The 12172-nt window shown below is 33.3% G+C and overlaps 1 pseudogene; it reads right to left on the bottom strand.

Annotated features, from left to right (window-relative positions):
• Positions 1–4992: 4992 nt before the first annotated feature.
• LOC131395096 (olfactory receptor 10AG1-like) lies at positions 4993–5892 on the bottom strand (annotated as a pseudogene).
• Between the last annotated feature and the right edge of the window lie 6280 nt (positions 5893–12172).

The raw sequence follows: 12172 nt of genomic DNA, 5'->3' as shown, positions 1-12172 counted from the left end.
GTCAGCTCAGGGCTGATCTTCCTCACAAAAAAAAAAAAATATATATATATATATATCGGCTATAAAAACACAGATATCACACACATAACTTGTATACCACAAAAAAGCATTGAAAATGATCAATAAAAACATGATAATCGACGTTAATTATGGATATCTTAGAGTAAAATATTCTCTTATTTTCTCTTCTGTTTTACTCTTATTTATAGTTTACTACAATGTCTATGTTATTCACATAATCATGAAAGCAAGCAATAAATTTGTAATCATTGTGTATCAGGAAACTCATTATGGTCAATTTCTTGTTTTAATACAATTAACCTTGTTAATTTTCCATATTTGTGCTTATTTAATGAATCCTTTGTATATGCAGGTAACACATCTCTAAGGAACCGTGACCTGTCCTCAGTATTTAAGGCTAAAAAAGAATGTGGTGAAGCTTGACTTGCTCTTAAAGCTTTAGCCCAGAAGTGAAAAAGTCAGTTCTACTCACAGGTATATAAACAGGCCTTTCAGAAACTATGGAAATGATTGGAGATAAGGAAAGAATAAAAGAAAGAGAAACATAATAACAACAAAAAAATTCCAGGAAAATATTCTAGCAGAAATTGGGTAATTCCTGAAGCTATGAGATGTGGAATGGAGTGAGACAGATATTGAGAAGTTCTCTCATTTTCAGTGTTCCTCCTGCCTAATATAGAAAAAAAACAAGCTGAGAGAAAAGAGATAACTAACAAGATGAAGAATACTTATGAAATATTAATAACTCTAATAGATGTGAACTAGTATAAAACTTCTTTTTATAGAGGGGCAAATAAGAGCTATGTTCTTGAAGCACTATGATTATTTTGTGCTAGGTAATGAAGTTCCATACCCCTCAAAAATCTGTGAACAATACCAAAAATTATTTACTCGGTTATTTAGACGAATTACAAACAAAAATCTAAAATAGTCACCACTATCAATGGAAACAATATGGCAAAAATTTATTTGTACCACTAATTTTTAAACATGATGAATATGTGCAGCTAATATATGTGCTTTGTAAATTATTAATATCTTTTTTACCAAGATAATCTTTTGTCTGTTATTATTCAAATTGTATTATTCCTAGAACAATTCATCTACAGTTCTAAGAAACTGACTTTTCTTCTTTATAAAACACAGACATTTATTTACCTAGGTACTCACTCTTGTGTGTGTTTCTGTATATGTGTATGCATGCACTTCAGAAGAAGATAAAAGCTTTCCTGGACTGAAGTTAATTGATAAGGGAGAAGGGGGAGATCAGCAATATCTGTGGAATCTTTAAGCAGCTTGAGTTTAGGAAGGAAAAAGCTAAATATATTTACAGTTTGAATTTGCATTTGTAGTTATGGATTCTTGGCTATAAAAGAATATGCAAGGTGTAATGGTAGACAATCTATTCTCTCTTCTTTCTTTATAAAAATGTATATATATGCATATATATAATACAGTTGTTACTTGGAATAGTAATGTGCCATATGTAACTCTTTTGTTGATAGAATGTTCCTTTAGCTGAAACATTAAAATATTCAAAATATACTTATTTCGGGCCAGCCCCGTGGCTTAGCGGTTAAGTGCGCGCACTCCGCTACTGGCGGCCCGGATTCGGATCCTGGGCTCGGATCAACGCACCACTTCTCCAGCCGTGCTGAGCCTGTGTCCCACATACAGCAATTAGAAAGACATGCAACTATGACATACAACTATCTACTGGGGCTTGGGGAAAAAGAAAAGGGGGAGGATTGGCAACAGATGTTAGCTCAGAGCCGGTCCTCCTCAGCAAAAAGAGGAGGATTAGCATGGATGTTAGCTCAGGGCTGATCTTCCTCACAAAAAAAAAATAAATAAATAAAAATAAACTTATTTCACTAAGTCAGAGAATTAGTACAGAGCACATAGGTGGAAGTAGAATAATAAAATTAGAAGATAAAGGGAAATTGATCATATGGACTAAAGTTAGAGTTAAGAAGAAAGAAATTGTATAAATTATGCAACAAAGTTTTTAGAAAGATAATGCTAAGTTCAAAAGACAGTTGTTGAACTTTGCTTTAATAAGCCCTAGACACAAAAGGTATACATATGTATGTATGTATGTTTACCTTTTGTGTGTATGGCAGATGATAGAATATAGATAGATAGATTGATGGATTAGTAGATGTATTGATTGATAGATACATAGATAGAGTGTGTGTGTGTGTGCATGTGTGTGCACACCAATATATTTGTGGAGTTTAATTTCTAGATGGTTTCATGCAACTAATTATATTTGTGATGATTATGGTTGCCATGCACATATACTGATATATATGATCTGTCTTTGAAGGGCATTATTCTGTGACAGACCAAATATTTGGCAAAACTGTGAGTCTATTAATTTATCAATAGGCAGCCCTATACATTTGGTTTCCATATTGAAAGTACATATAAACATTAGAAAACTGTTTCATATCCTAAATCAAATAAAAAATGATTCTTCAGAAAACCTTTGCCCTTTTCTCTTTAAATGAGGTCACATTTAGAATTGTAAGTAAAATAAGACAACTAATTTAACAAACAATCTGCTTCTTTCAGTATAAAGAATGACAATAAATGATAATTGGAAACATATAAAATAAAATAAAATTAGTTAATTAATTAGAAAACATTTCTAGAGGCTGATACTTTGAAAATTGCCTAGCAGCAAGAAGAGATGATAAATAGAGGAAAATAACGTGATTCATGTAGGGCTGATATAAAGCTAAATGGTGTTCCATGTCTACAAACAACAACAGGTGCTGGAGTCCCAGAAGCCCAAATATTTTTTCATGCATATCTTGAGAATCCAAAGCAGAAAAAACTCTGCCCAAAGGTTTAAAAAGGCAGGGAAATTTGGAAGCTCTTATAGAAGGATTTACATTGGCATGTAGTTAACGTTAAAATAATTTCCATGTTTAAATGTGTAGCCTTCATTATCTGGAAAACTAGATTTCATCAGATGCCTGCTTCTCTAACATTCTTGAATTTTCCAACAGGACTCCTTGGATCCTGGATCATAATTATATGTTCTGTGCACTATTACCATTTTATAGACACAGTAATTGATACAAAGAACAGTTGAGTTACTCAAGAATGCACAATTTAGAGCAAATTAGAAATAAAAATCAGTTGTCTTGATTTCTGAACTAATGTTCTTTTCATTATACCGTGTCTTGTGCTTATGTAAGAGCAGAAAAATAGCACTCCCACAAATATTGTAATCTTCAATACCATCCTTATCACCATGGAAAATGTATTTAATACTTGATACATGCAAGAAAATACGTGAGGTAGGTTAAGATATTTACACTCATACATACATACAAAAACAAAGGTGATATAGGATATCATGCTAACTGAGGGAAGGTTAAAATGTAAGCCATTGAAATGAAAATTAAAACTTATAAACCAAACGTTACAATTAAAATATAAGCCCTTATAAAGAGAAACTAATCTGAAGGGGCAAATATTTACAAAGATAATCAAAGCTGTAAAGTGATATAATAGTTGGATAAATACAGTCAACAAGTAGTAACAAAAATTTTAGAAATAGACTGAGTATCCTCTGAGTTGCACATTCAAAACAGAAGAGTGGGTGTTAAGTGCAATTTTGTTAAATCTCACAAGTCTTTTTTGCCTAAGATATGTATGATTGATTAGTTCTTGATTTTATCTGTACTCTCTGATAAATTTCATATAAATAAGAGAAAGATAAAATGGACAAGATTAGTTATGATTATACTAATTTAAATATAACTTGTAGGCAGGTGGTGTTAGGCATCTTCAATGTGTATATATTACTAACTGTGACATTAAGTAATTATGTGTGAATCTTTGTTTTAGCTTTTCTTTTTCCCCTTCTAAGTTTCAAATGTGTTCTTTTAAATTAAGTATGAGAAAAGTCGTAGATGCTTTTTTCATTGCAAATTTGATAAATCAAGTAAGCTACAGCACAGGATTCTGAGAAGTTGGAAGAGCATTGCAAAAACTGGTATGAAGCACAATGATGAAAGATATTTAAAGCAGGATGACAGAGCCAGGTCAGATGTTTGCTAGTCAATTGCCGTACACTCTGGGAAGAGCTGGGAAGGAAAGATCCAGATGTTCAGCTCCCTCTGGGTACACACGGAAACGTTTTCTGAATTCATACTGAGAAAGTGGGTGCAATGTTTTCATTTTGTTTTTAAATTCTGTTTCATAATGAAACATATGATTTACAATTTAGTTTTCTGTTTACTCCCTCAACACATATGTAGTGTAAGCCTACCATGAAAAAATGAATGTGTCATGAATATAAATGGCAATACCAGCATAATATTTGTAAATATTTGACAAATTGTAAATATTTGACAAATTGACAAATTGTAAAAGATTTCTTCTGTAAATCTTTAAACACAATTCTAACAGTTTAGATTATCTGAACATTGTAAAGATGGGTAAACGTATAATATGTTGTGAAAAAGATTTATCCTAAAGAATAGAGCATTTGAAAATTGATTAATCTGCTTGTTAAAGATGCAGTCACGGGGGCCGGCCCGGTGGCACAAGTGGTTAAGTGTGCGTGCTCCGCTGCGGCAGCCAGGGGTTCGCTGGTTGGGATCCCAGGTGCGCACCCACGCACTGCTTGTCGAGCCATGCTGTGGCGGCGTCCCATATAAAGTAGAGGAAGATGGGCAGAGATGTTCGCTCAGGGCCAGTCTTCCTCAGGAAAAAAAAAAAAAAGAAGAGGATTGGCATCAGATGTTAGCTCAGGGCTGATCTTCCTCACACACACACAAAAAAAGATGCAGTCACAAGTAACTTCAGGCAGGGAACCTAAAATGCATAATATTTGTAAATGATTACATAATTGTGAATGATTACACTGTCAGTAAAAATGGGTAGAGTGAAATTTAATTATATTTCTTTGATCACTATGAGACAAATGTATTAAAGAGTAGCCCTAAGATCTCACATTGTTCTCTTGAGTAGTAATTTTTTCAATGCTGCAATCACATCCTTGTTCCTTAGACTGCATATCCTGGGGTTAAATGTTGGAGTCACAATAGTGTAGAAAAGAAAGAGCCTTTTGTCAGTTCACGTCGAATGATTTGATGTGGGCCTTAAATAGATGATAGTAACAGAGTCAAAGAATAAAACCTCTGCTATGAGATGAGAAGGACAGGTGCAGAAGGCTTTGGACCCATCTGTGGCTGAGGACAGCTTTAGGATGGTGGAAATGATTTTGACATAAGAGTCAAGTAGCAGTAGAAAGGGAATCAGGGCAAATAATACAGCAACTGCATAGACACACTTCTCATTAAGTGAGGTGCCCCGCAAGCCAGTTTGATCAATGGGGGGACGGCACAGAAGAAGTGGTTGATTCGGTTAGAACCACAGGAAGGCAGCAAGAACACCTGATACGTTTGTCCTATCTGGACGGGAATTCCACTGAACCAGGCACCAACAGCCAACTGGATGCACATCTTGTGGTTCATGACAAGAGGATAGTGCAGAGGGTTACAAACGGACAGGTAGCAGTCATAGACCATCACTGCCAGAAGAAATGCCTCTGTGGCTCCCAGGACAAGGAAGAAGCACATTTGAGTGGCACAACACGGCAAACAAATGCTTCTAACCTGAGTCCAAAGGTTCCCCAGAACCCTGGGGAGAGTGACAGAAAAATAACAGATTTCAGTGAGGAAAAATTTGCAAGAAAAGAATACGTGGGTGTCTGGACAACAGAGTCTACTCTCGTAATTATTATAAGACTATTTCCTGTTAAGATGATTATATAGATGAGAAAGAAAATTCCAGATAGGAACCCCTAAGGTTTGGAAGATCAGAAAATCCCAGGAGAACACATGCCATGACTAAGCATAAATTGCCTTCTGCTATTTGGTCTCTGGGTAACATTTGTGAATATAAGGAATTCAATATGTAAAGTCACATTATCTGCCTGAGTTGCAGTTTGCTCAAATATAATTATGTATGTTGTGCTTTAAAAAATCGCAGTCACTAAGAATCAGTCCTATAAAAATATCTGAATTTGATGTTGAATTGTAGTAAAAAAAATGTTTATTCTTTCTCTCAAAGTTATCCATCAGAAAACACTCTTATTAGGAATTAGGTATGCTGAGAGATGGCTATATTTTCTTGTTACTGATGGTGAGATATGTAATACTGTGTTTTGTTATTCAGCTTCAGTGATAGGAATATCAGTCTAATTGGAATTATGTTAGTAAAAATAAATCAAAAATAAAAATATTAATTGTAGCAGGTAATTTGACAATTTTGTTTGGAACGGCCTTTTCGCTGAATTCTTTCTCATCTCATTTCTTTTAAAATAATTGTATTTATTCACATTTTCATTTCAGCTGTCTGGAATATTTTTTGAGACATTATGTAGTTATACGCAAAAAATAAGCTGGAGAAAGTGATTTTCTTGGGTGATCTCTGTGATTTTTTTTATTCTAATTGTTGTTATAGTCAATTTATTTCAACTGAAACAAGTCATAAAGAACTGTCTATCAAAGGGGAAAAAGATATTTATCAAATCTCAAACACTGGTTTTATATTTGAGTGTTAATTCCTAAGATTAATAGCCATGCTTTTCATTGAAGACCTAAGATAAAGGAAGAGAAATCTAAAAGGGTTTTCTGGTCCAAGCAAAAAGCTGTCCATCCAACTCTGATCATTTGTTCATTTTGCCTATTTCCATCCTTTTTTACTACAGTATTCTGTAAGTTGCACGTAAGTCCCAGTTACTTTCTGAGGTTCTCCTAGACCATCCAAGTGTTTCCTGAGCTCTATTGTCTCCCAGTACACTTTCACTCTCTCAAATAAACTCCTAAAGTACATCTTACAAATCTTTCTGTGATACCAACAGCACAAGGTTGAACTCCACAAGAGTTTGATTCACAGAGTGATTGTATAATTCAAAGTTATTCACACTAGTGGTCTCGATGGTATCATTGGTATGGTGCTGAATGAAGGACATGTACTTAATCTAGTATCTGAGGATGGTATTTTAAGCAGGTAGCCTCTTGAAGATAGGCTCATGCGCAGGAAGACAGGAGAGACTATTTGAAATCAGCTTGCACACTGTCAGTGCAGGTGATGCAAGTGGGAAGCTAAAGAGCACCTGCAGTGGTTCACCAGGCATCAGGTGTGCGAGCAGATACTGTCTTAGGTAACCCTCACAATGGTGCTGTGAGGCAGTTCTGTCACCATTGTGCTTATAAGTAAACTTCAACTTGAAAATGTTATATAAATCAACCAAGATCACAGCAAACAAATGGTATTATTGAGATTTGAATTCAGGCTTGTGCAACTCAAAATCCAAGTTACTTTTACCACAACAGGTAATACCAGGGGACTCTAGAAAATAATGTGTGTATAGTATATTCTTTCTGGGTATCTAATGCATGCAAATCACTCAATAAGCATCTGATTTATGAATGGATAACAATTTCCATTATTAACCAGCATGTACCATACACTCCAGCAATGGTTGATGTGGGATATGCTATTCTCATTACTGTGTCTTGTGTTCACCTCTCTCTACCCCCTCACACTGAGGTCCTGTCTTCATTCTTCTCCAATATTCTAACAGGGGACTGTTTTGGAAAAAGAAAAGAGAACAAAGTAAAATTAACAAGTAATTGGAAAACAAATTAGAAACAAATAATCTATAACTGACTAAGTCACAAATTTGTTCAAACGGAATTTGAGGCAAGTTCTGAGAAAACAAGTAATGATGAATATTTTAAATATTTTCCATGTACGTTGTGAATATCAAATGAGCTATTGCATGATAAAGCCTTTGGAAATGTAGGAAGTAGAATCATTAAGCAATTTCTACCCAATTTCTAATTGCCTCCTTAAATATTATAGTATCACAAACTCCCTAATATAGCAATATTCAGCATTTTCTCTATGAATTTGGAAATTTTTCAGTTTATTCCAGTAACGCGAATCATAAAGAGATTTATTATTATATTTAAAGATGTTGTATATTGATTAGACATTGTGCTGTGTTAATAAATTAATCTTAAACTTTTTAATAACCCAGAAAATTTGAGAGAACTAAGTTACAGAGAATCAATCCACAGACCCAACACTCTCTGGCTACAAACTCTATTCTAATTCCACTATATATTTCAGACTCTGATTGACACTTTCTACTTTATTAAATGATTTTATATTTAATTTCCCAAAATTATCCATCTAAATTATGATGCTATGCAATATGGAGGTGGTGGTATTATCCACATCTACCATAAGGCTGTGCACATTTTATTTTCTCAGGTGACACTTAAGTAACAGAAAGAAACGGGATGAAATTCAAGCAACAGAACCAAAGAGAGAAAGAGAGAGGGAAAGAGAGAAAGAAAGAAGGAAGGAAAGAAACATAAAAGGAATTAAGGAAGAAAGAAAGAGGAAGGAGGGAGGAAAGGAGGGAGGGATGGAAAAGCCACAATCTAAGACATCTAAGTATTTTCATAACGAAACATTCACCTTAATGACTAGTAAAATATGGTTTCCAGTGTTTTAAATCCATGCCTAACACTGGAGATAAGATTTGTATTACAAGTATAATTTTATTGCTTCTACATATGCCTTCATTATACACAGAGGTGGGCAAAGAAATGTCATATCACTACCCTAAAATTAACACAACTCACAACCTTCTTTCTCAGAAGTCCTTCAAAGTGAAAGGTAAACAGAGACTTGATTCTTTTGTCCTTATAATTGAGGATTTTTTTGCTGTGGTGGGATTTTTTTGTCAAGGACACTGGAAAACTTCTCTGTTTTATCTGCTAATGACATAACTGAGATTTCCCTGAGAAAGAAGAAATTCTGCCTCAAGATAGGTTCTCCCTGAGAGCTTGTATATTGTGTGAGATAGGGTAAAAATTTATCTTTGCATATATATAACCTGTTACTACAGCATCACTTCTTGAAATAGGCATCTTTTTCCCCACTGAATTTCCTTGGCAATTTTGTTGAAAATAAAATCACATAAACATGTTTTTTTTTTCCCCTGGACTTGCAATTTGGTTGCATTAATTTATGTTATCGATTTATCAATATTATACTTTCTTAATTACTGTATCTTTGTAGTAAATTTTGAATCAGGAAATTTGATCATCCAACTTCGTTCTTTTTTTTTTTTTTTTTTTGGTGAGGAAGATCAGCCCTGAGCTAACATCCCTGCCAATCCTCATCTTTTTGCGGAGGAAGACTGGCCCTGGGCTAACATCTGTGCCTATGTTCCTCCACTTTATATGGGACGTCGCCACAGCATGGCCTGACAAGAGGTGCATTGGTGGGCACCCGGGATCTGAACCCTGGGGCTGCCAGCAGTGGTTGCGCACACTTAACTGCTACGCCACGGGGCTGGCCCCCAACTTTGTTCTTTTTTAAGACTCACTTTGTTAGATTTACATATGAATGTTACAATCAGCTCATCATTTTTGCAAAATATCAGCTGAGGTTTGGATTGAGATTGTATAAAATTTAAAGGTCACATGGGGAGAATTACCATCATAATGATATTAAGTACCCCAATCCATGAACATGAGATTTATCTCCATTTATTTAAACTTTAAAAAATTTCTTCAGCAATATTTTGTAGTTGTCAAGGTATAAGTATTGCACTTCTTTTCTAAAATTTACTCCTAAGCATTTTATTCATTTATGCTATTGTAAATGGAATTGCATATTTAATTTCATTTTGTATTATTCATCAATAATTACACTTGTTACAACTCATTTTAATGGCTTTACTGAGATATAATTCCCTTACCAAAAAATAGCACACATTTAAAATTTGCCATTTAGTAATTTTAGTACATTCATGGAATTATGCAACCTTCATCACTCCTCATCTTGTCCTCTCTTCCTCCCAGCCCTAGTAAGCACTAATCTACTTTTGTCTATATAGATTTGCCTGTTTTGGACTTTTTACGTAAAGGTAATTATAAAATATGTGATTTTTTTGTAACTTTTTATCACAACATTATGTTTAATGTTTATCCATATTGTAGCATATGCATATATAACATTTTGCATGTCTATTCATCAGTTGACAGGCATTTGAGGTGTTTGTAGATTTTGGCTACTATAATAGTACTGCTATAAATATTCGTGTTCAAGTTTTTATGTGGACATATGTTTTTGTTTCTTTTGGGTATATACCTAGGAGTGGCATTGCAAGATCATTAGATAAATGTACGTTTAACATTTTAAGAAATGACCAAACTTTTTCCAAAGTGGCTTCCTTTTACATTCAGACAAGGAATATATGATAGTTCTAATTAATTTGCATACTCATCAATGCTTGATATTATCTGTCTTTTTGGTTATAATTTTTCTATTGGGCATGAACTGGTATCACCTGGTGATTTTGATTTGCAATTCCCTAATGGCTAATAACATTAAGAATTTTCTATGTACTTATTGTCTATTTGTATATCTTCTTTGGAGAAACATCTATTCAAAGACTTGTCCCATTTTACTTGGGTCAATTGTCGATTTATAATTGAGATATGGGAGGGTTTTTAATATCTACAATTATTATATAATGTACTTGTATTTATGTTTATATTTATTTATATTTTATATTTTTATATATTTACTGTATAATATAAAACATATTATATATAATTATAAAAGATCATGTCATCTGAAAATACGTAGTTTTTCTTCTTCTTTTCTAATCTAGATGTCCTTTCTCTCTTTCTCTGACCTTGTCGCACAGCCCCAAACCTCTCGTACAGTGTTAAATGTAAGGTTATTGTGGACTTCCTTGTCTTATTCCTCATTTAGGTGTAGATCATTCTGTTTTCCACCATTAAACATGATGTTAGATATGGAATATTCATAGCTGGCTTTTATGAGTTTCAAAGATTCTCTTCTTTCCTAATTTGTTGAAAATTTTTATCATGAATAAGTAGTGCATTTGGTCAAATGCTTTTTCTGCATTGTTGACATAATCGTGCACTTTTTGCCCATTAAAATGGTGGGTTACCTTGATTTCTAGATGTTGAAGTAGATGTGCAGTCCTGGGATAAATTCCACTTGGTATTGTGAATAATCCTTTTTTATATGTGTTGGATTTGGTTTGTAATATTTCACTGTGGAACTTTTCTTTATATTCATGAGGAACGTTAGTTTGTAGTTTTCTATTCTTGTTAGGTTTTTAATCATTTTGGTAGTAGATTACACTTTCCTCATAAAATGATTTGAAATTTGTTACCTCTTTTTCCATTTTTTTGAAAGAGTTTGTGAATTGGTATTATTTATTTATTTTTTTAATATTTGGTAGCATTCACCAGTGAAGCCATCTGGTCCTTGGCTTTTTTGTGTGTGGAGATTTGTAAATTACCAATCCAATACTTTCATTGTTATAGATCTGTGTAGATATTATATTTTATTTTATGTGTGTATCATTTGGAGTGTTATGTCTTTCTAGAAATGTGTTCATTTGTCTAAGCTGTCTAATTTGTTGGTATAAATTTTTCATGCCATCCTTTATAATCATTTTTTATTCTTTAGGATCAGTCATGATGTATACAAAAATACAGTTTTTGAACTATTGTTTATAAACTACTATTTGAAATATTTGTCTTTAAAATTTTTAAAAGAGAAAATAGAAAAATATATTTTGTGCTAAATTTTATAATTATCTATGTAATTACTTTTACCAATGTTCTCTTTTGATTTTTGTGAATTTGAGTTACTCTCTGAATGTCTGGGCAATTGATTTTTGACAAAGGTGCAAATGCTTAAACCTAAAATTCATGCCTTATAAAAAAAATTAACTCACAATGGATCATAGATTTAAAGGTAGAATGTTTAAACTATAGAATTATTAGAAGAAAACATAAGAGAAAATCTTGGTGACCTAGGATTAAGCAAGAGATCTTAAATATGTTACCAAAAACACAATTCATAAAAGAAAATATTTATAAATTGGACTTCATCAAAATTAAAATATTTTGCTCTGAGATGGACATTGTTCAATCTCCACTGTTCAATCATTGGAGGAATATTTGCGCATCATGTATCCAAAAAAGGAAATGTATATAGAATATATAAAGAACGCCCAAAGCGCAATAGAGAGAAGAAACAACTTAGTTAACAA

The sequence above is a fragment of the Diceros bicornis genome, chromosome 31, assembly GCF_020826845.1.
Source record: "Diceros bicornis minor isolate mBicDic1 chromosome 31, mDicBic1.mat.cur, whole genome shotgun sequence".
NCBI lineage: Eukaryota > Metazoa > Chordata > Mammalia > Perissodactyla > Rhinocerotidae > Diceros > Diceros bicornis.
Note: the sequence above shows the minus strand (reverse complement) of the source record. Positions and strands in the feature narration are given on the sequence as shown.